The 26,041-nt window shown below is 37.4% G+C and overlaps 1 protein-coding gene across 18 annotated transcripts in view; it reads left to right on the top strand.

Moving 5' to 3' along the window:
- DMD (dystrophin) overlaps nt 1–26,041 on the top strand; it is a 2,358,181-nt gene that overhangs the window by 1,885,239 nt on the left and 446,901 nt on the right. The gene's annotated exons all lie outside the window — the stretch shown is intronic.

Raw genomic sequence — 26,041 nt, 5'->3', positions numbered from 1 at the left:
GATGTAAGGCTCGATGATTCATTAGTTGCGTATAACACCCCGTGCACCATGCAACACGTGCCCTCCTTACTACCCATCACCAGTCTATCCCATTCCCTCACCCCCCTCCCCTCTGAAGCCCTCAGTTTGTTTCTCAGAGTCCATAGTCTCTCATGCTTCATTCCCCCTTCTGATTACCCCCCCTTTCTTTATCCCTTTCTTCCCCTACTGATCTTCCTAGTTCTTATGTTCCATAGATGAGAGAAACCATATGATAATTGTCTTTCTCTGCTTGACTTATTTCACTTAGCATTATCTCCTCCAGTGCCGTCCATGTTGTAGCAAATGTTGAGAACTCGTTCTTTCTGATAGCTGAGTAATATTCCATCGTATATATGGACCACAGCTTCTTACTCCAGTCATCTGTCGCAGGGCATCTCGGCTCCTTCCACGATTTAGCTATTGTGGACATTGCGCAGCATAGTTTTAAGCAAGGAAATGGATTAACCAGACTTACGTTTTTGAAAGATCACTCCAGTCATTGAGAGGAGAATGAATTTGAAGGATATAAAACTTATCCAGGAACCACAGTTAGAAAGTTCTTTCTGTACTATTCCAAGTAAGAAATAATAATGAAGGTGCTGAGGTTGACCAAATGAAACCAATGTGGGAGCTGTTTGGAGGTGAAAGTCAACAGTGTCATGTACATTATGGGACGTGAGGTGAGGGAGCATCGTGAGGTATGATGAGGAATCACTGACTGCTTACCACTTGGCATGACTGTGTGCCTTCACGGAGTCGTAGAATTCAAGAGGGCAGCCAGTCGTGGGAAGGGAAGTCAAGAATGTCATCAGTTTTGAGGTGTCTGTGAGTCACGGAGGTGAAATTCTCATCTCCTTAAAGCAGTTGTGAATGTGGGTCTAAAATTTGGAGGAGATACAGGTTCTAGGTTGAAGACACAAACATGAAGAACATTAACATGGTAGCCAGAGAAATGCATGATTTTACACATGAATCATGACTTGATTTTCTCCACAGTTCATTCAGAAATACACCTAGAGGTCACCAAAATACCACTTACTCCAGCACAGAATTAGTATTAAGTGATGCCATTTTCTATGTTATTCAAAGGGGCGCAGCTATGGGGACACTTTTAATGGTTTAACCTCGAAAAAAGGCAAGGAAGTTGCAAAACTTTGGTGTAAAACTCCTACGTTGGAGAAGTAAAAGTATTTGGGTAATGAATCCAAGATCTTGAAAAATTTTCCAATGACGGCAGTTTGTTTCTTCTCTTACATGAGCATGGCAGATTATATGTTTTCCTTTTATTCTCATGTAACTACTATAAAAAGGTCATACACGTTCACAGGACTATGAATTATAGTGCTCAGGAATAGATTCAAGAGCCCCATGCTTATCATCTTACCACATTCAGAACTTCCTCATGTTCCAGGTTTGGACCCTCAAATTCCTACAGATCACGGAGATAATCCAAAAAGAAATAGTGAAATAATTCAAAGCTTAGAAGAGGGAGTCAATGAGGACAAATGTTTAAGATTGGTGTTTTATCTTTTATGGAAAGGAAGACTAAATATAGAAAATAAGAATTCATCTTTGCCCAATGATGGGAAAACAATGAATTTAATGCAATATGAATATAGTCACTTGATTATAGAGGTTATAACATTCCAGAGCATGTTACCATGGTCTCTTATGTATGTTAACATGTTCATTGAATGTATTGAAAACTTTAGAACCTATTGTTCTGAAAATTGAATAACTTATAATTCAGTTCTAGGATTCTGTAATTTTATATATACAAACCAAAAGAAAGGCCCATGTAGGAAAGAGGACACTGTGAATACTGAAAAGTCAATTTTGATAGCCCCCTAATAACCATTGTCTTTTATTCCTCACAGAGCTTTTGTGAGGATCTTATAAGGTAATAAATATAAAAGCACTTTGAGAAAGCTTTCTTCAAGTGAAAGATCCTTATTAATGATACAAATTACCATTAAACAAAAGTCCAACTGAAAATATAAAACTAATATTGTACTCTTTAAAATCAATGGATCAAAGTTATTAATTAATGACAATAATGATTGCTAAATTTTTCATTTTTTATAACTGACAAAGCACTTTTACTTTCATTTTCTAATATTCTCACTGAAAACCTCTGGTATTGGTATGATTATTGTTTTCTGTTGAGGAGGGTAAAATTAAAGAGATTCAGTAATATAGCTAATGCTCCTTCCTTGAAAATTATTGTGAGTTTTATCACACCAGATTGGGGGGAAATAATTATAAATAAAAGCCTATGAAATAAATGTTTAGTTTCCTGGGATGAATAACACAATGTATGCATCTAATTATTGGGATAGATAATGATAATAACTCACTTTTTAAAAAAAAATACTATGTGCCAGGCAACATACTGGGTGCTTTGCTTCCATGATGTACTATCATTGTACCGTTCTTACAGATGGCAAAGATCGAAGTTCTGAGAGGTCCGGTAACTTCTGCTAAGGTGATACCACTATATACAGAGAAGTCAGTTCTTTGAACCTAAGTTTGACCTTCTGACCCTCGACTCACCTTACTCCCCTGCCCATTCCTCTAAACTGACTCAGCCTTCCAGGCAAAGATTCAAGATAACCATAAGCAAGTCTAAATAATTCACCTAATAGGAATTTGTGGGTTACCTACTTCCTAAAAGTCCCTCTTCCCTTTACCTTTTTCAGTCTAATTTCGACATTGACCTCTCAACTGAAATGCTTCTCTATGAAACCACCATAACTTCCAAATGCAAATGCTTTCACCAAGTGTTTCCTGCCCTAGAAATCTCTGCATCACTTATGATTGTTGCCTACCACAGTTTTTGGGAAAACGTCTCACCTTTTGACTTGCTGGGGTCTTGTGTTCTACTAATTTTCTCCTACCTCTCTGCTCATTCTTCTTTCTTTACTGAGGACCAATTCTGGTCTGTCTTTTCTGCCTTCATTAGTCTCTTTCTCGTCATTCAGTGGTCAGTAGTTACTAAGCGTTGCTCGTGTTGTAGGTATTAGACTAGCAACTGTCTTTCGCCCTTCTTTAATCCAATGATTTGAAGATTTTTACCTCTTTCCTGTATCAGTCCCATATTTCTTACTGTACGGGGGCCATTTCTTACTCAAATGTCTCACAGACATTAGAAACTCAATGTGACCCAACTGGGCCATCGCTTGGATACCAGGTCTTCACCTCCTCTCCCACCATTCATCACACCACGATCTGAAAAGATTTCAAACCAAATAGTCCTTTCTACATCTCTTCACTTGCCCCAATTTCTAGTTCATTTTCCATATCAATTTTACTCACCCCCCCCAAAGCCTTTGCACCCATTGCTTTCTCTCCGGTCTCCTAACTACTACTTGAATGCATGCTCCTAGGACATGTTAGGGCTCTCCACTCCTTTCTGCCCACTGCATGGCTCCAGTCCAGCTTGCAGATTGCCATTTCAAATGAGGCTTCCTAAGGTATATCTTGGATTATAAATAGATTAGAAATTTCATGCAGGGAGGGATTTTATTCCCTTGTATATTCCCATTACCGAAGACAGTGCCCAGCACATGATAGGCACTCAATAAATATTTGTCAAATGAATGAAAGAATATATGGTTCTTCTGTTCAAACACCTTTTATGACTTCTCAAACCCTTCAGAATATTCTGCACATGACTTCACCTGGCTCTCCAGAATGGGCTCCCAATCTCAATTTCTAATCTTATTTCTTCTTTTTTCCTCTCCACGTACCCTCAACTCCTACTAAAATGTACAGCTAGCCAGCCTCTTTTGCTCTTTTGATGACCTTGTTTCTTGTCTTAGGATTCCTTTTCCTCATCTCAGTTTACCCTGATGCTACCTATTTGTCAAAGAAAGCCATATTGAAATCCTCCCTTCTTCCATTAGCCCCCCAGCTGGAAGACATCTTGCCTCCCTCTCCATTTCCACAGATATTTCTCTGCATTTTAAATGAAGTTTAGTGCTTCCTATATTGTATCTGAGAGGCTGGAGAGGACAGTTTTTAATAGTGTGGGCTTTAAAGCCTGACTGCCTGGGTTTTAATTGTGATTCTGATACTCACTGACCATGGACACATTTCTTAATTGCCCCCAGTTTACACAGCTGTAAATCAGGGGCAGTGATAATGTCTGCCTCATCAGGTTGTTGTGAGGGTGATGCAAATTACTATATGTGAAGTGTATAAAACAGTATTTGACACATAGTAAGAAACCAGTTAACATAGCTAGTATTATTACGTTATGTGTACAAATCTGTAGATACCTGATAAGAGTAATGACACTTTATATAGAGATACCTTATATATACATATATATTTTATAAATACATTTTTGTATTGCTTATTTCACTGTAGACTCTTTATGGGCACAATTCTTCATTTGATTTGGGTGAGAAACTACTTAATAAGAATGAATTAATGAGTGAAACTGTCTGAAATATTGGCACATGAATGTTGGAACTCTGATTTTTAAAAAACAAAAGCAAAAACAAAAAGCCTTGTCTGTCTAATGAAGAACAGATTAATAATCTTCGATAAATTTTAGTTCTTAAATGTCAATATTGACATGGCTGAAAAACTAAATCCTTCAGGTACAAACAAACCTTAACACCCCAATTCTTGAAAATAAACATACTGCACTGAAAATAAAAAAGAGATATTTTATCTTTCATAATACCCTCCTTGAAGGAGAAATATTAGTTTACATGCCCTTCTCTTTCAACCAAACACCAGGTGTTAAGATTCCCTGAAGGACACTATAGTAAAAGCAGTTTGTTTTTTCCAGTCTGACTGACATTGGAAGCCACATCAATGGCTCATAGCTAGGTTAATAAAATTAATAAAGTTGTTTTACTTTTTTATTTTTTTAAAAGATTTTTTATTTATTCATGGAGGGACAGAGCGAGCAAGAGCACAGCAGGGGGGAGGGGCAGAGGGAGAAGGAGAAGCAGACTCCCCACTGAGCAGGGTTCCCACTGCAGAGCTCTACCCCAGGACCCTGGGATCATGATCTGAGCAGAGGGTAGATGCTTAACCAACTGAGCCACCCAGGCGCCCCAATAAAGTTGTTTTAAATGTAAACTATGAGGCAGTAGCAGTGAAGACAGCAAGAAGGCTGGGACTCTTCACTTAACTTTCTTTGATCACTGTCAGACCTTAGACAAGCTCTATGCAATTTCAGGCCTTCTCCAAACAAGAATAGAAAAGGTCCAGCAAAGTCTGAGCACAGAAAAAGTCAAAGAATTTCATGTCACCTTCTCCTCCTCCCTTCCTCCAACCTTGAAGGGTCTTTTTTGAGGGTTAGTGGTCTTTCAGAGGAGACTTTCTAGGTAAAAAAAGATAGTCCTTTATGTGGTGGGTAGCAGTACACCCACTTCCAGGTGGAAACTTCTATAAGCGTGAATTGGGGGGATCAAACAAAAGGATGTTCAATGTTGTATTTACAAATTATTTTTGAAATGAACTTTGTAAGTGTCTCTCTTGTGCCTTTCATAATTCTGACAATAAAACATTTCAGGTATTAGTCAAAGATGAATAGTATTCAAAATCATTTAGGTGATCAGCGTGTGATTTTCATTCCGCATGAGGTCCATTTGCAGTTTACATGGTTTTCTAAATTACATTAAAATAAAATGTCAAAAAGTTCACATCTTTTTTCATATTTAATGGCATCAGTCTTTGAAGAAAGGTTATTGAGCAAAGGTCTATGCATAAATCAGCCATTCCCCATAGAGGTAAAAGAAGCCATTACACCTGGTTATGAAAGAGAGTTTCATGAATCCGAGAGAAATAAATCATTCCCCACTGGAGATCATATTAGACAAGATGGAAGAATGTCTATTTCCTGATAGTGAGAAAGCCACAAATTATTTTTGTTTGCTCCTGCAACCATGGTTGTCCTTGAGAATTCTATTAGCAAGTTGACTCTTCAGTAGTATTATTAATATTATTATTGTTATCATTATCATTATTATGACTTAACCATGATCCGAGTCTTTATATGTAATCTTTAAAATCTCTCCAGATTTTAGTTTCTCCTCTCTAATTTCTGTTCACCTCCACCACATTTTAAAATATTATTATCCCTTGGGAGTTACGGAAAAAAGACTTCCCTGCAGAAAGCAGCTTATCCCCTCCTCTCAGGAGCTGACCACATTTCACTTCTATCCTTTGCTCTCAATTCAACAATTCAATACTGGATTCATTTCAAGGCTGTGGCCCCAAATAGAATGAGACCTGGATATTTATGAACTGCTTGGCCAGGCATTCTTCCCAATGATTTACTCCATAAATTCTATTTTTAGTTTTTACAGTCGTTTCGCAAATGGTTGGAAAACTGTTGTACATTGCAGTTTCAAAACCTGGAATGAGTATAGATAGCATTTTTACTGGCTGTGGGAAAGTGTCGACATTTTCTGTTTGGGAGTAGAAACCAATGGTTGTTATTTGGATTCAACCATTGAACTGATCAGACAATTCTAAATTCATTTCCCACCCCTGACCTAAAAGAAATTTTTATATTCATGCAAGGTATACACATAGGAGACACATACTTTTTTTTTTTTTAAGATTTTATTTATTTATTTGACAGAGATAGCCAGCGAGAGAGGGAACACAAGCAGGGGGAATGGGAGAGGAAGAAGCAGGCTCCCAGCGGAGGAGCCTGATGTGGGGCTCGATCCCATAATGCTGGGATCACGCCCTGAGCCAAAGGCAGACACCCAACCGCTGTGCCACCCAGGCGCCCCAGGAGACACATACTTTTTGAGTTGATTCGCAAACAAGACTTTTAAGGTCAGCCGTTGAGAAGTAGATCTGCCACAGATCAGCAAAGACGTTTGAGGACCCAAAGGTTGATAAGGGCTGTACTTGACCCCAAGGAAGACTTGACACTGGAGGGACCAGGGGCAGGACAACAGAGAGATCTAGCCGAGGAGGTAAGGGATATAGTTCAGGTGAGTGCAGAGTCCTTTGGTCTCCCAGAGGAGGGGCACCTCCTGCATACCTTCCGGGGAGGACCAGGCGAGGTGTTCTGGTGACCCTTTGCTACATAACAAATCAGCCTCAAACTTAAGGGCTTAACACAGTTTTGCACATTTTGCATGTGACTCTACAGTTCAAGCAAGGTCAGTGGGGACAGCTTGTCTCTGCCCCTCATGGTATCAGTTGGGGGCAGGTCGACTGGCTGCTGGAGGATCTACTTCCAAGTGGGCTCACCCACATGCCTGACAAATGGGTGCTGCTGTCAGTTCCTCTTCGTGTGGGCCTCTCCAGGGGGCAGTTTGGGCTTTTTCACAGCGTAATCCCTGGTCCCCAGAGAGGCCATCCCAAGGGCCAAGAAGCTGAAGCTGCTGTTTCTTAAGGTGTGGGTCAAAACCTAGCATAGTTTTGTGTCTGTCATTTTTTTTTTAAGAGAGAGAGCAAGTGGGGTTGGGGAGGGGTAGCAGAGGGAGAGAGAGAATCTTAAGCAGGCTCAATGCCCAACACGGTGCCCAACATGGGGCTCGATCTCACGACCCTGAGATCATGACTTGAGCTGAAGTCAAGAGTCCAACGCTTAACCACCTGAGCCACCCAGGTGCTCCCCCTGCCCTAGCTGTCATATTCTTTTGGTCAAGCCAGCACAGAGCCCAGATTTGAGGGATGGGACATGAACTCCACCTTTCCATGGGAAAGCATTAGAAAGTTCTGGGGCCATGTTATAAAGCTGCCACAGAAAGCCTCTTGTAAAAGATACTAAGCTGAATATTCGATAGCAAGTAGGCATTATCCAGGTCAAGAGAAGTTCTCTTTGCCCAGAATACCCTTTCTGTCCTGTTCTACCTGGCTAACTCCTACTTCAAGCCTGGGTCAACCCACCTTCTCTCAGAAGCATTATCTGGCCTTGCCCCAGGGTTAAAAAGTGGATATATACCAGTGTACTGCTGTTTTTAAAAAATAAAGCTTCTTTTCTCCCTACAATAGAACATATATCAAATAACTTCCCTTCTTACTTAAAAGCTGTAAAATACTCATGGCAGTAACTATATAAAATAAAAATAAATCTTAAGTGCAGTAAAGTCTTTTTCAAATAGCAATGTAGATGCGTACATTTTTACTTGCCTATTTGCTTTCTCTACTCTTTGCCCCAAGGCACATTAATTGTATCAGGTCTCATGGACACCAGTGTGGATCAATTAATTTTCAGAATATATAATATATATAAGGCCCTAACCACATATACCTGTTAGTAAGCTCGTCTGCATAGTTCTACTTGCTAATCCAGGCACAAGGTAGCCTTCGGGAGGTCTTGGTTTCTCTGTTTAATCCATCTCTCTATCATTCTCTTAGTGCGTCTGCCTCTGTCTTTCTCGTTTCTCATTTCTTTTTGTTTTCAAGTGACTTTCAGCTAGGCAGAAAATGCATTTCACGTCTCTGTGCCTGCCTCCAGGCTCTATCTATTTCACTCACTGAGGACTGCCCTTCCTGAAATCTTTCTCTCTTTTAGCAGCCTCTGCCGAGCTGGACAAATGATAGGACCTCATTTCTTAAAGTGCCAGAACACTGTCAGGAGCAAGCACTTCAAAGGATTCAGCAAATCACAACATGAACTAATGTGGCTAAATCTTGAAGGCAGTATGCTAAGTGAAATAAGCAGTCAAGGATTAAAATTGTTTCATTCTACTTATGAGATAACCTGGAATCGTCAACTTCATAGAGACAGAGAGTCCAATAGTGGTTACCAGGGGCGGGGCAGGGAGGGGGTGTGGTTGTGAGGGTATATGGGGCTTATTGTTTCATGGGTACACAGTTTTGGTTTGAAAAGATGAAAACATTCTGGAGATAGATGGTGGTGATGGCTGTAGAGCAATGTAAATGTACTTAATGCCACCAAATTGTACATTCAAAAATTGTTCGAAGAGTGAATTGTAGGTACGTTTTGTCACAGTGACAAAGGAAAAAACCCATGACCGAACAGATAGTTGAAGGACTTTCTATGGAAGTAATACAGTATCAGAGAGTGCAGTGTATCTCATTTTACAGGTCGAGAGATCCGGTTTCTGATCCTGACCACTAACCTGTGTGATCTTGGGGAAACTAGAGGCTTTGGGGATCTAAGGTTTATTTGATGGAAAATGATGAAGCTAGACAAAAGAAATGTTTCTCCCAGTTCACATACAACCTGCACCATCTTTACTTGGAAACTTTATTAAAAATGCAGTGTCCTTGGAAGTAGGCTCTCCAGGGATGAGCTAGGGAATCTGCATATTTAAAGAGCCCCCAGGTAGTTCTTGTGCCCATTTAAATTTGAGAACCACTGGACCAGATGCTTGCTTAAGGCCATTTCAGCTCTGAATTTGACAAATTTTGATTCTGCAGGGCAAATTCTCTATGCTTATGCAGGAGAAGGAAATGAAGAAAAGACTAGACTTTCTTCTTGTGTTGGAGAATTTTTCATTTGATATCTTCATCTTCAATGCCTAGCCAGTCAGGAATAGTATTGTTTATTCCTCCCACTGTTTTGGAGAGGCATGGGGAAAAAGATAAGCCAGATGGTACCGAAGAAGATTTACATTACCATTTTCTTTCTTTTTCCCTTTGCATATTATATAAAACTGCCCAGGCCTCCATGATCATTAATTTAATGTTATAATCTAATGGCTCATGATGTTAAATTATAACTTAGCCCAACATGACCAAATTACAGTATTAGAAGGAAAGTTTCTTTTCTCAGGTTGATTTCTATACCTGAAACCAATTGTATTATTGGCTAAATTTTTCATAATTATGTCTCAGCCTTGATTTAAGCAATCTTCTCTCTTTCATAGAAATGCTCTTGTTAAACTAGACCTGGTTTATAATCAATTTCTCAGAAATACCGTCGAGAAAAGGAAAAAGAGTTTTGCTTTGTTTTGGGATATGTGTGTGTGTGTGTATGTGTGTTTACAGTACTGAAATAGATTCTGTCTGGGACTATATATAAGATAAACAGTGTAGGAGGGGTGCATGGGTGGCTCAGTCGGTTAAGCATCTGCCTTCGGCTTAGGTCACGATCTCAGGGTCCTGGGATCGAGCCCCGCATCAGGTTCCCTGCTCAGCAGGGAGTCTGCTTCTCTATCTCTTTCTGCTCCTATCCCCCACTCTCATTCTCTCTCTCAAATAAATAAATAAATAAATAAACTCTTAAAAAAATTAAAGATAAACAGTGAATGAGAACAGTCTGATAGTTGTCACATACACTTGATGGTGAATGAATTATCTAAGTGTTCTTAGAAAGGCATAACACCTTCAACTATATTTTACTAACCAATCAGTAAGGCCCTAACCACATTTGTCTTGAATAAATGGTTTTACACCTATAACTTTATGTTTATTCTCCTTTTGCAAATGGGCTCAAAAAATAAAGTTTGTCATCCTTGGTTAATTCAAGGAAAAAATTTTATTGTTAACAAGTTTTTGTTGTTTTACTTATTTGAGCTTTGTTCCCCGAATCTATTTTTTTTGCACATAAAATATTTGGTGTTATGAATGTGATTAAAATTAAAAATAATTGATTTAACAGAGAGAGAGAGAGAACAAACAAGAGAAATATACAAACCACATGCTTTGCTCTTTTTATAAAATCCATCAAGCCACAGGAGAAAGGCCTAGTAAGACAAAGGAAAAAGAAACATGGTGGTAGAAAGTTCTGCTGCTGCTTTCACCAAACGCAATACCAAGAAGTCTGAGACAGGTTGTGGTGGAATTTAGGCTCGGTAAAACTCAGGCAATTGACCTGCCATGTGAGAATCTCAAAATGAGTTTCGGTGGAGGCATAGGAGTTGAAATCCAATAACATATGCAACAGTGATCAGGCCAGAATTGCACATAGAAAGCAAATTAGTGCTCTGATGGAGAAGCCAAATTGAAATCCATTCTCTGAGCAGATTTTCAAACACATTCTTCTACTCTTCTGTTTACAAAAATGGAACACCACCAGAAAAACAAGAATTCGTTAGACAAGATATCAAAAAAATTGGAATTCTAAGGGGAAAGATAGAATTCAGACGTGCGTGCGCACACACAGTGATGAGAGAGTAGCTTGCCTGAGTGGTGTATCTGATTGAGAAGTCTCTTTGCTGCAGGCCTTCTCACAGGAAGTGACTAATTCTCATGATGTGAGATATTTTATCTTAGATGGTATTGGAAAAGAAAATAAATTTACCCAAAATCCTTACAGGCAGTGTTGTATTATTATTCCCATAAAATATATTCTCTTCAAAAGATAACTCGAGAGTTAGGTAAGACGGGACTTGTGACTCAAATTGCATGCTCCACTCCCTGGACTAGAAATTGCATCGATCTGTCTGTACTCACAGAACACTGCTAGAGAATTGCTCCAAATGAAAGATGTGTTTGAATTCTTCATACAAGAAACGAAACGAAATGAAACGAAACGAAAAGAAGAAGAAGAGGAAGAAGAAGAAGAAGAAGAAGAAGAAGAAGAAGAAGAAGAAGAAGAAGAAGAAGAAGATTATTTATTTCTTAAATCTAGTAGCAGGTTAAACACAGATGAAATTAATAATAATAATACAGAGCTGTCAACTAGCACAGGAAAATATATGGCAATATTTACACCCTAAAGAAGTAAGTCAGAGATATAAATAAGCACACTGCATTCTTGTGTTCTGCAATATATTATCTGCTTGAAAGAAACTGTTCTCTAGTTTTAGGAGACTGAATTGTTCCTCTAGTTCTTCCTCCCATTCTGCAATCACAACCTTGATATTGCCTCCCTGTGGATGGAGTGTACCTCCCAACCCCTGGCTTTAGGGCTTAGCTGTGTGATTTGCTTTAGCAAACAATAGGTGAGCAGAAGTGTTGGTGTGCGGGTTTGAAGCCTGGCCCTTAGGAGACCTTGCGTGTTCCCGTTTGTGCCTGTACAGCGTGTGTGAGAAGAACACGCCCCATCTCGGCGGCTCATCTCAGAAAGAGGCTGAGAGACGTACAGCAGGGCTGCGCAAGCCACGCACATCCCGGAGGATAGATGATTGTGGTTTGAAACCACCTGCACCATTCAGCATCATTGTGACAATAGCTCATTGAAACAGCAAATAAACTCTTGCTGTTCCCGGATATCCGTTGAAAATTAATATGAGCCATCTTTATGATGAAAATATAAAGCCTGTGTTTTAATTATAATGGTTCACTGTTGAATATAAATTTTTTAAAAATTACATCTTCCCGGGGCGCCTGGGTGGCTCAGTTGGTGAAGCGCCCGCCTTCGGCTCAGGTCATGATCCCAGAGTCCTGGGATGGAGCCCCGCACTGAGCCCCACATTGGGCTCCCTGTTCAGGGGGGAGTCTACATTTCCTCTTCCTCTCCTCCTCCCCCCACTGTTCCTTCTCTCTCACTCACTCTCAAATAAATAAATAAAATCTTTTTTAAAAAATTAGATCTTCCCTTATCTGGTGATGTCATTTTATTAAGCTTATACATCATAGGTACGCTGTTTATTTGTTTATTTAAAAGTAACACTGGTCATGGTTGCAAATACCACCAATCTTGAGGGCATACACACATGTCTGTACTAAGTTAAAAAAAAAAGACCCCCCTTACATCAAAGTATTGCATAATAATATGTTTCATTTGAATACTTCATGCATTCCCAGGAGAGAGTGAGTGATATTTGGTTTTGCGAGAGAGATAAAAATAATGAACATTACCATCTGGTTTAACCATTGTGGTGATACGGAATCGTAGCTGTGTTAATTACCCTTGTGGTTTGTCTTCATAGAGATAATTATATGTGAAATTCCTTTCCAATTTGTTATGTAATATTAGAAATACTTCTAAAATTGACATGGATTTATTATGTTACCGTCTTGTTGGCATAATCATTAACACTAAACCCATAGATCCATTAAATGTTTAAAAGCTATAGTCTTCAAAACAAGAATATTATGAAAAGAGATTTTTGAAATAATACTTCTTGCATGCCTTTTGAATAATGGGATTATTCAGTATTTCTTCATGTTTAGTTCCTGAATCTAAGTCATACTGCCTATTTAAAAATAGATGTCAGCTGAAGACAACCAGGCAATGGATTTGTCTTGACAACAATCTTTTTATATATTCAGACTTCATTTATTATTAGACATGTCTGTTTTTGAAAATTGGTGTTTCTTTACCTTTCTGAATTTAGGGAAATGACTCAAGAGGATAACATTAATTTCCTCTGCCATTTTGGCCAAATCAAAATTGAGGCTTCCCAAAGACAGTCTAATCAATTAGAAGAGACATTTGAAACGATTCCTGTTAATCTATCTTTAAAATGAATTAGTGATGTAAACTGTTGCTGGGTGACTTAGGTATAATTGTAATTTTTAGTTAACCCAGGAGAAGATGCAGTGCCTTCTAAAATGTCACAATGAGTGTGATTATTCAAAATTCTGAGTGATTGGTCCCCCGCAAGGCCTCCTGACGTCATTTTTCCTAAGGGAATTTTGTTCCGGTATTTATAGCAGCTGCAGCCATAACTATTTCTGTCTTATTCCAGTCATAGGTATTACTATATTATTTACATACCTATATTGCGGTCTAAAGAATAAGCGGACTTCATATTCTAGAGGAAGGACCAGATGAAAGGAAGTTTGATGTGGATCTCTATATTCCACGTTATGCTTCATGGGTTCTCAGAATTAGCTGAGTAATGCCTTACTTATAGAAGGAAGGTCAGCTGATATCTCTTGCTGCTCCCTGTTCCATGTCGTGAGTGTTATTCTTGTAGAAGAGGGGTAGAGAGTGGGAAGAAAATGAAATCTGTCAATATTGTGAATATATAAATAATAAAAGTGGCAGGGGGACTGATTAATTCTGAATCATCTTTAATATCATAATAAAATGACTGGAGTCGTGAAAATGCTCAGTCTGCACAGCTGATTGGGAAATGTATGCAATCTGTTGATCAGAATTCATTTGTGAATGCTCTCTTCCAGAGACTGATATACCAGAGGTCTTAAAAACATTTTGGGCCCCGCGAAAAAGGAAAACGACAGACCTAGGAGATTGTAATTTAAAATGGAAGAAAGTGTTTGCCCACCTTACCCACAACTTTTAAGCAAATAATTGATAAATAAGTCAAAATGCAGTTTAGTTTCACAGAATAGTTTCCGATACTAGTATTTCAGAATACTTACAATCGATATATACTTGTCATGTGGTGGGAAAATAAAAAGCTAAATTCTTGGATCATCAAGTAGAAAATTTAGTAAAAATAAGTGAAAGCTATAGGTTCAGTTTGGTGATCCTATGAAGAATATATTCACCATTGGTCTTTTCATCTTAGGTAGTATATACATATGATTTTATTTTTATAACTAAAGCAACCGTGTTGTGATTTTATATGTATTTTAACAATAGAAGTCCTCTGAGCTAACTCAACAATAATCAGTCTGCATTGTATGTTATTTATTTCCTTGTGATTTGTAACCAAAACTATGACAGAACTTTAATTAGTAAGATCAACTTACAAACCTGTGTCCTTCACAAAATTGTTCGTTTTGAAGAGTTCTTAATTTAAGTATTTTTATGTTCCTTAAACCAACCTACATACTTTGGTTTTTGTTTTGTTTTGTTTAATGCACAGGATTTAAAACTTTGTTTTCTTAAGTTTTTTTTTCAAACCACATCATCAATATCCATTCTTTGCTGCTCATTCAGCTAGTAAAATGAATATCCATTCAGATAGTAAAATACCTAATCTGTTTTTAAGGATTTGTTTCTTAACTATGGTGTAAAGTTAAGACTAACTTACGACATGTATTTTCTAAATAATATTAGGGTACTTGAATTACCTGTGCCTGGTATTACCATATTCATTATTCACTTTAAGATTTCAAGTGATCCATTCAATGCAGATATATTTTTAAATGATTCATTTATAGCAAGAAATACAGATATTTTCATGTACTAGGCTATTGGGAAAACCTAGCAAATGATTCTGTTTTTCAGTGTCACAAAATATTACCCATCCATGTCCAAAAACTTAAAATTGAACTTAGTATTCTACTGTCTATCTGTATCTAGAAAAAAAAATCTCTTTGTAAAGATCAATTAAGATATAAATTTTCAAACAAAAAAATTGTGAATTAGGCATCCTTCTGTTACCATTTATTTTGGAAGTCTAGCAGTAGTTTTTCTTAGGTTATTGGTATTTCATGTTCTTTGAATTCAATGTGTGTATTTAAGTGTAGATGGTAATTTGAGCTTGCTGGAATCTCAAATTAATGGGAACGATGGAGAGTATATGACCACTTTAGTGATTCTTATGAAGACGATGCTTTACTGAAGGATATAGGCCTAGCAGGGCATGGTCAGAGAAAGAATCAAAGGCTGGTCAGCCAACCCTCCCCAAGGGTTACAAGCTGCTAGTCAGGTTCAAACTTTTCCAAACCTGCACAAGAGGCCTTAAGGCCCTTTGGCTGAGGAGGGTACCCTTACCATTTCCTTGTTTTTAGCTGCCAAGGTTTGTACTTTTACTCATTTCTGAATCAAACTTATTGAATATGGTCTAAACAAAGTATTCGTTCTGCTTTACTATTTTAACTAACCTTAGTATTAATATATACTAAAATAATGTAAGCAATTTTAAAAATCAGTTTTAGTCTTCTCATATAAATGCCTCCCTTAGAAGCAATCTCTTGGAAAGTCCCTAAAATGAAACTTATATTAATGACTGTACATTAGACCCACCTATAGCCACCAGAGTCTGACAAGAACCAGATTTGATGATGCCAAGTGGGCCTTGATCTCTCAACTCATTCTTTTTCCTGTATGGTCTTTTTAATTGCATTATTTACCATTAGTCAAAGTTACAAGTGGTGAACTCTTAAAGTGTTCAAACCTCAAAGGAAAAAATAAAGCCATCGCAACTCTTTTTTTAATCTTTAGTATTTAAAATTCATGTATTCAGTTGGTACTTAAAGAGAAAATATGCTGAGGAGCAGTTTCATTGTAAGACTGTATGTACATCTTCCATCCTATTGAAGGACTCCCTAGACAAGGAGAAGAATTCTTGCACTTCAGACTTGGGTATAAATATGATGATAGCTGCCAGTCATTTGGTTCTGTTTTGAACATTAAATATAGTGCTCTTTTCTTGACCTTGTAACTACAGTATCCATAGATCATAGAATTACAGGGCTGAAATTTTTAGAAATCATTAAATCACTTTATCAAGTGAGGACTGTTCAGCCCATGAGATACCCATTTTAAAACACAACATTCTATATCTTTACAATACCGAGTTGTCCAATCTAGGACTGTGGTAGATCCTTTCGTTTATTTAGATCTGCTTAAATGTCTCATGGTAACATATTAAACTTGTATGTGTAGAGGCTTTGTACATCTTTATCATGATTTCTTTCCAGGCACTTAATATATTTTAGTACTTTTATTGAGGTGCAATTGACATACAATAAACAATGCAGTATTTAAAGTGTGCAGTTGGATAAGTTTAGCATACGTATACACCCTGAAACCATCACTACAATCAAGTTAATATTCATCTCCATCACCTCACCCAAACCATAATACTGTGTTTCAAGAATTTTGATGTTAAGAAATTGTCTCCTAGATTCTTCACTTGGTCTCCTGTACTCTTACCATATTACTGCTAGGAAGCTGTCATTCCAATTCAGAGACTATATTAGAAGCAGAAGAAACAGTTGGAGAGGCACATGGAATTGGAACTCCACCTGCAAAATTTAAATTCCCCTCACATTAGTTATGGTGGCTGGAGGTGAATGTAGCTTTCACCCATTCGCGGTAATCATATGCAAAAAGGAATCTGTAGATGACAAAACAACAGCAGACAGCCAGCTTCACCACACTTTGGAAACGCAACTGATAGAAATGCCAGAAGCACCTTATCACTTCCTTGGCCCTTTCTAGATAAGAGGACTTATTCCATTTCTGTACAAGAAAGTTTATTTGAGAATCCAGTTTTGTTTTAAACTTGAGCTTGGCATTTTGGAGGTATTCCAAAGACCACAGAAATCATAGTCATTATCATATCGCAGCAGGCTCCTCTCAAATATTGTAATCTAGAACAGTCTGCTTGAAAACCTGGAAATGCAACCTAGTGAGTTAAACTTGGCTAGTGTTTTGCGTTTTTATTTCTAATCCTGGATGTTGGCCAGTCGTTGCTACCTGATCTTGGTACCTGGCATGAATATGAACTTAACGAGAATTTGATACTTTTGAATCATTTGGTCTTTTTTCCTTTACTTGATGGATATCAATTCAGCAGAACTTTCCTGGGCTGTATTGCTTATAAGCCACATTTTGATTTATAATATGTATCAGTTCATTTTGCTACATAATGAATAACCAAAAAATTTCTGTGTCTAATAACAACAGATACTCATTTAGCGATGGGTGTGCGGTTTAGTGCTGTTTGGCCGATCTTGACAAGGCTTGGCTTACTCTGCTTCTCTCCAGGCTGCAGATCTGGTTTGAATCTGCCCCCTGTGTCTTATTCTGAGAAGCAACCTGAAGGGACAGCAGTTTCTCAGGACGATGACCAAACCACAACCAACACATTTCAAGTCTCTGCTCTTAGCACATTTGCTTCTATTCCACTGGCCAAAGTATATCACATGGCCAAGTCCCAAGTCAAGGGATAAAGAAACACTTTCCACCGACATGAGGTCATGGCAGGGGTGTGTACGCATAATTCTACTAGGGATGTGAAATAATTGAGGCCAATAGTTCAATCTACTATATAGTCAGTTGGAGACAGGCTCAACAAGTTCGTCAAGTGGAAGGCTGGTTAGTATTTATGGACCTTATAACCCCTAGAAAAGAAAGCAGGATCCCTCTTAGTCTGCTTGAATTTCCTACCCCAATCTTTTGAGTTATACTGAAGCCTAGAAACATCCATCAGGCAGGAACGAATGGTTCCTTCTTCAGGATTCAGCATGTAAAATATGCAGCATCTCTTTATAGCAGTAGCCGAACAGCCATTTTCTTCAATTTAGAAATACAAATGTGGTTGTGTTAATTTACAATTAAGAGTTCTAAACTGGTTCTTCTTTGTGACAGTCATTCCATCTGACTATTAATGTTGGCTTTTGACCTAAATTTGAAAGGAACACCCAAAATTCAAGGGTCATAATAGTAATAATTTTTCCAACCTGTTTGCATCTGGTTAAGAAAACAAAAATTATACAAGTGTTCTTTTTGACCAATACAAGCATGTGAAGAAAATGACTTCCTTTGATGAGCAGAAATGATAGAAGCTTCAAAAGTACCTTGAAAAAAAAAAAACTAGGAAAACGGAGCTAGTGAATTGACCTCAAGCAAAACAAAAACAAATAAACAAAGCACTAGTCAGCATTTCTCAAGAAGGATGATATCTGGAAATGATAGGGATCATGGAAGCACATTGAATTATATATAGGTCATGGATGTGAAGGTCAAGGCATGAAATCTTCCTTCATCAAGTAGTGTTATGTGCTTGGCAGGGCATTGTTGTTAAAAGAAGCCACCAAAAGTGAATCAAGCAGCATTAAAGTTAAAAAGCTGATGTGTAAGCTTCATCTAAGGCAGCACAAGCCATTCCTGGAGTATATTAAAATAAGTCAATTTGTGCCTATCGACACCTAATTTGAAGATTTTCATAGGAAGAAGAGCCCCTAAAGCATCATTCCATGCTGCTTTGATGTTTTTTTTTCTTTTTATAAAGTATTACCAGTCTCAATAGGAAGGAATTGATAATATTTTTATCCAAATCAGGAGGCTAATTGCTTCCCAAGATATGTTTGTGGTATAGGTGCCGCTTCCAAAATAGCATTAAGAACAATATTTGGGCAAATTTATTTAATATCATCTTTTTTCCTTTTTGCCCTAAAAATACTTATTTGTTTGTAGAGCACATGGTATCAGTTAGATTGTTTTTGATAAAACCATCTTACAGGGATTTTCTTACAAAGCTCTCCTAAGTTTGAAAAGATGCAGGAGAAAATTTGTGTAACTGTAGCTCACCCCCAACACAGAAATAGTAATTGCAGGGCTAATTTTATATTGCTAATTCAGAAAGAAGTCATGTTCCCTGTCCCTTTACAGAACTGGACTCTTCTTAATCAATTCCAGAGAGGAAACCTACAGGTGGCCAGTGATCTTGGACAGGTGAATAATGGAATATGGAGGCCATGTCTGTGATCAGCCATATAAACACTGTCTAAGTCTGATAACTGAGTGTAATTACCTATGCATCAATGTAATATATTGTTAATGCATTAAACATTTATTTATAGGGTAATTATTGTAGAGCTGATACAGCACAGCCACATCAATCCCGTTGTGAGGTTAGACCACGTCAGCTGGTTTTGTGGTGGGAAATCAGTATAAACACAATCCTAAATGTCCATATTTCATGCTGACTAGTAATAACCAACTTCTGTATAACACTTAAGAGTTGACTAACCACTTTCCCATCCATTGATACAAGTACTACAGTAACTCTGTGAAGTGTTGAATCCTTGTCCTGTTCCATGGTCTCATTTGTTGCCCCTTTGTGTTTGTGTCTCAGGCAGGGTCCCAACAGGAAACAGAATTATGGTGATTTGAGTGCCTACTGAGGATTAGGCAGAGCATAGGAAAGTCATGGAAGGTGGCACAAGACCCCTGAGCTAACAGCAGCAGAGCTGTCATTTCTCCTAGTCCTGAAAAGATTAGGGAGGAGGAGAGGTTTCTGAGAACAGAGAGAAAGAGAGATCATGTAGATCTTACTGCCTTGGTGGAGCAGTGGCCTTCTGTTCGGGGCTAAAATTGAGGCTTGAATTGACAGCCAGGGAAGGAGACCAAAGCAATCAATATTCTGACCTCAGTCTCTCCCTAGTTCTCTCCATTAGTCAAATCCAACCAGAAAACTAAAGGACCCAGGAGCCCATGATTGTAATCCTACAAGTCAGCCCCTGGGACAGTGGAGGAAGGGGGGTAAGTGGATCTGGAGAGACAAAGAGAACATCGCTGACACATATGATTTTATGCATTTTTTTCAGTATGATACAAAAAAATGCAGAGAAATGTAATAAGAGATCTATCTTATTAATAATCTCAGTGACCTAAAAATAATACACTTTCTTTAAATATTTAGCTCTCCTGAATTGGTTCAGAAATGTAACTCCACTGCTACAATTTCTATTTATATTCATTAATAGATTAATATTCATCCACCAATGGACTACCCACCATCTGCTAGTTTGTTACTGTGCTAGTTTGCAAAATAGAGAATAAACCTGATTTCAAGGACTTACATTCTAGTGCAGAAAAAAATGACCATATTTGTGAAATTTTAAGAAATACACCACATGAGACATACTATTGAGTTAACAAGACCATGCAGAAATGTTTATTATGAACCCATAGTATTTTCAGTATTGCACTGAACAGAGATCATTGTCCTTACACAAGTTAAAATCAGAATCAAATCACCTGCAAAATAACTCACTCCTAAACTTTAAGCTTCTTGAATGTTTCTTTTTTAATTCCAGAATAGTGAACATACAGTGTTATATTAATCTCACTGAAAGGCAGCCTACTGAATGGGAGAAGATATTTGCAAATGACCTATCTGATAAAGGATTAGTATCCAAAATATATAAAGAACTCATACAACTCAACACACCAAAATCAAATAATCCAATTAAAAATAGGCAGAAGACATGGACAGATATTTCTCCAAAGAAGACATGCAATAGACACGTGAATAGATACTCAACATCACTGATCATCAGGGAGATGCAAATCCAGACTACAACGAGTTATCACCTCACACCTGTTAGAATGGCTAACATCAACAATGTAAGAAAGAACAAGTGTTGGAGAGGATGTGGAGAAAAAGGAACCCATGTGCACTGTTGGTGGGAATGTAAACTGCTGCAGCCACAGTAACAGTGTGGAAAACAGTATGGAGGTTCCTCAAAATATGAAAAATAGAACTACCCTATGATCAAGTAATTGCACTACTGGGTATTTCCCCCCCCCAAAAAAAAATACAGAAACACTAATTCAGGAGGATACATGCACCCCTGTTTTTATAGCAGCATTATTTACAATAGCCAAATTATGGAAGCAACCCCAGTGTCTGTCCATTGATGAATGGATAAAGCTGACACATATGATTTTATGCATATGTATATAGTATATATATGTACATATATAATGGAATATCACCATTTGCAATGACATGGATGGAGCTAGAGAGTATTATGCTAAGCGAAATAAGTCAGTCAGAGAAAGACAAATATCCTATGATTTCACTCATGTGGAATTTAAGAAAACAAAAAAGAGGGCTTCTTGAATATTTCGGTTATTTTTTAAATACCTCTCTCATTTCACAGTGTCAAAGCAATGTATACACAATCATAGTTTATTGAATGGAATCAAACAAAACTAAAATAGGTTTTCACCAGAGTTAAAGTAGGTTTTTCATCAGGAGTTTAAATATCTTATATCTAAATAATTCCTTTTCTTTCCTTCTTAAGCAATATTCAGCCCTTCAAAAAATATTTATTGAGTATCTAATATGTAGTTAATACTGTGCCAGGTGCTATGAAGGATGCCAAGGAAATAGAATGAACTTCTAATTCTTCGGAGTTCCAATTAAATAACCTAAAGTTAAATCAATTTGGGAAGGGAACATTATGCCTTTGAGACGCTAGGTTTCTCTTCATTAGAAAGTATTAAACATTTCAAGTAACTAAACAGATTAAGGAGAATTCAAGGATGCACCTCACTAGTAAATTTGGATTAGACTGGCAAATTTAAGACCTTAAATGGAACTTTTTAATAATTAGAGAAAATTATAATTACAACATTTGTAGAATCTGTGTTTATCTCTCAACTTTCTTAATCCTTTTCTAAGTATATCTGATGACCGGCTTTTATAACTCAAGAAAATATTTCTATATATTCTGCAAATCTCTTCTTTTAAAAAGCTCTTGAACTTCATATTTTGTTGAAAGTCAAAAGCCTCCATGAAAATGAGACCAAAGTCAGTTAAAGACTATAGCAATAAAAATCACATGTGATTTTCTGTCTTGCGTAACATCTGTTTTTGACACTCCTTTCATGCTGAACTTTGTATGAATTTATTGTAAAAAGCTTTATTGACAGTTAGATCCTATTTTTAAGAGGATTTCTTTTTTCCCCTGAGTGATAATAGTTGTCTTTTCTTAGAGTTCACTAGTTGGAGATACTTCGTAGCTACATTTCACACTAGGGAAGGTGTAATTTCTGAGCACCTGCATATGATTCCTAGTTCCTGAGGTGTAATTTGCTTAATAGTAGTACTATGCAGTGACATTGGTGCAAAGACATTTTCCTTAATCCACTATATTATTTTCAGTTTCATTCGGCAGTGTTAAAGAAACTCATGAAATGTTTTCATAAGTTGTTTTTCCTGTTTAACTGAGAGGGTTTAGGATCACTCTTCAGTTAAGCATTGCGCTCTTCAAAGCAATCAATTGAGAACCGACTACTGAGTAGCTCTACCAAAGGAGTTTAATATTAAAGGACATATATACACATTTGAATAGGCCAGTATCTCTCATTTCACTTTACTGATTTGTATGCAACAACCCCTTGTATAGTACTTATGACTGTCAATATGTAAATATCATCTCATCTCCTCTTGGGAAGTTCTACCTCCACATTTATTAGAGTCCCTCTTAGTCCTTGAAAGGAAAGTTAAATCCAAAAGAACAATGAAAGTTGGTCGAAAGAATGAGAAAACATGAGCACAATGTATCCTCTCTGACTGAACCAAAACTCTTCTGATTTGTTATGTGGCATTGATAGATCATACTTCATGACACTACCAAACATCAGAAATAAAATGGTCATACGGAGGTACTGGGAATACTAATAATAGCAGTATTCCTGAAAGGCCTTTTCTATTTGTCTTCACCTTTGTGCATTCCACTACTCCTCGAGGCCTATCTCAGATTCCTCTTCTGTAGAACAGTCTACGTGGATTTTAAGCCAATGTTGATTCCTCTTGTTTTTGAATTCCTCCTCAACAGTTGAATTAGAAAGCCAGGAATTGGAAAACCAGAAGAGTGTTTTAACCAAGAAGCAGCGAGGGGAGAGTTTCAGCAAAAGGCCAATCTAAAGTAGCCCACTACTGTGGACTCCGTAACGATCGTAGTTGGTGATTAAATCTTGTCTTTCCTACTGATTGTAAACTCCAAGGCATAGACACATATCCCCTAAGGTGCCTACCTGGATTCACAGCATGCATGCAGTTGGTATTTGTTAATTTATCAATTAACTGAATCTTACACACTATTGAAACTTTCAAGTTTTAAATAGAAGTATTCCTCTCCACCCCTCAATGTCATCCCTGTTATTATTTTTCATGGCACCCAGGTAATCTCTTTTATAGCATTTTCTACTAACTGGAATTATTTTATTTATATATTTGTTTCCATGATTATTGTCTACCACCTTCGCTAGACTGTAAGCGCCACAAAGGCAGAACCATACGTCCCCAGTGTCTAGCATAGTGCCTAAGATATAGTAGGATCTCAGTATTTGCTGAATGAATGAATGACCTACTTAAAGATAGTATTTTTTTATGAACTTCATTTTTCTCGAAGTTGTTTTACATCTACTTTCTCCAAAACAAGAGGGAGAGAGAGGTCTTTCAGGCAAAGGGCTAGAGATTATACATCTTCTTTGTTCTTTCCACAGTGCTCTGTATCCGTGTTTCTCTTAGCATATATAAGAATCACCTAGAGAGCTTGCTAACACGGGGATTACTCGGTCCCATCTGCAGAGATGGTGATCATTTGGTCCCTGGCGGTGACTCTCCTGCTGATCCGTGCAGCACACTTTGAGTAGGACCGTTCTAGGCTGTTAGATGTATGGACACACGCTCAGTGGAGGGATGTGTGCTGACCCACTTGCGAAGTAATAAACATTTTTACTGAGTCATAGATCTTTGAAACTTGTAAGGACCTTTGGTATCATCTAGTCTACTGATGGCAGATATCTGATCCATACCCTGTAGTGCTTATCCCCAGTTAGCCCATGGCCTGAGAGTCCTCGGGCTCTCATAGTCACCACTCCAGGTGAAACCCCTCTCTTCTTGACCTAGTCCCATCCTACCCATTAAAGATGAAAAAACCAAAGGTTTCAGAGAGTCTGAGTCTCTTGACAAAGATCCTACAACTCAGGTCTTCTCAATTCTTGTTCAGCTTTTAGCATCAGGATGGAAATTTCTAAAGATAAGAGTCTCATGCTCTACTGACTGAGCTAGCCAGGCACCTAGAAATTTCCAAAGATAGACTGAAGTGGCTTCTATCAAATTTGAATGTTCATAATATGCAGTACAGAGAATTTCATTCCAACAAAATGAACTTTCCATATGCCTTATTCATCATTCCTTGAAATTTTTTCTGAGTAGGTAGGTCTATACCAGTAAAAGCTAAATTACATCCAAGCCTTCTTCATATAAATCTAGAGTAGCTTACTAAAATACATCGCAAAGTTTTTGTTGTTTCTTAGGTGGTTATAATTATGTATGCTTCATTTTAGTAATGCATCTTTTCCACTTCATCAGTATTATGTTATGTTAGCAGTAAGTACAAAATAATTGAGAACAAACTATGACAAATTGAACTAAGCAAAACAAGAAGAAGAAGAAAGCAAATACACTTGTGATCTGAGTTTTTTCCAGTCCTTGAAACTTTGAGAATATCTGTCTTTATTAACTTTTGCTTTTTGCTGATGGTTCCTCTCATTTTATTATAGCTCATAGCATTGTAAATTAATTTAACATGAAAGATAAAAATGTTGCTCTTGAAATGTTTCTCATTAAATTATGGAAACATATTATAATAAATAAAGGAAAGGAATACCTCTAGTACCAGCTTCTGTTTGCTCAATTATTGCAGTTCCAAAAGTGAATTATTACACAGTTAACTCAGAGGCAATATTATTGCCATTATGTTATAAAATAGATGAGTTGCAATCTTCAAAAAAAAAGGTACAGCATAGGTCCTTTGAAAGTGAAATACCTTTTTTTTCTTGTGCTTCATTTAAATGCATACTGACCCCAGTTTTTTGGAGTTCTGGCTAATGATGGGCCCAAGTTTCTATTAAGAACTGTAAAGTAAATTTCAGCCAATTACCTCATTCAGGAGAGTCATTAAATGGAGGTACCTCTGAAATTTTGGGAGGCATGTACTGCCAATTAGCTGAAATACAACTCAATGTCCTCTCGATGGTTACAATCTTTCTAGTGTACTTTTTAATTGATGACAACCTCTGCAGAGAAGGTGAGAAATTACTACTTAGTGGTACTTGTTAGGACGGGATCACACATGAGGAAGACGTCTTGTTCATCTGTATCCCTCACAGAGAATGGTACTTAAATCATCCAAAGCATGCAGGGAGGAAAGAGTAAATAAACATTATTTACATGAGCCAGAGCAATTGCTCGAAAGTAAAAAAAAAAAAAAAGAAGAAGAAGAAGAAGAAGAAAAGAAAGAAAAAGAAAAAGAAAAAAAAAATGGGAGCAACTTGAGGCCCTTCAACTAGATAGGCTTTTTTTTTCCCCATATGGAATTCAATGCATTCATGTTTTAAAATCCTACAGAAAAAGCTTATATGAGCATACATCTAAATATTCTAGGTGAGCTTTTAACAAGACAAATATTTGAATAATTTATCTCCCCTAATACGTAAACCATGAAAGGACACAATCACCTACATATGCAAGGCTCTAGAGAATGCCCTGGAGAATACGGCAATTGATCCAACCCAGATCCTACCTTGGGGATTATTTATATGATACGGTACAAATAAATAATTCCAATGCAATGGGGAAATGACACATCCCACCAAAGAAGAGCTGATGAGAGTATTGTAAAAATTTGTAGTTTGGAGAATGTATCAGAAATCCATTGGAAGATTTTCAGATTACATAAAATGCCCAGTTAATAAACTGTGAAAACTATCATAGGATTTAAA

Source organism: Ursus arctos, chromosome X (genome assembly GCF_023065955.2).
Source record: "Ursus arctos isolate Adak ecotype North America chromosome X, UrsArc2.0, whole genome shotgun sequence".
NCBI classification, from domain to species: domain Eukaryota; kingdom Metazoa; phylum Chordata; class Mammalia; order Carnivora; family Ursidae; genus Ursus; species Ursus arctos.
Note: the sequence above shows the minus strand (reverse complement) of the source record. Positions and strands in the feature narration are given on the sequence as shown.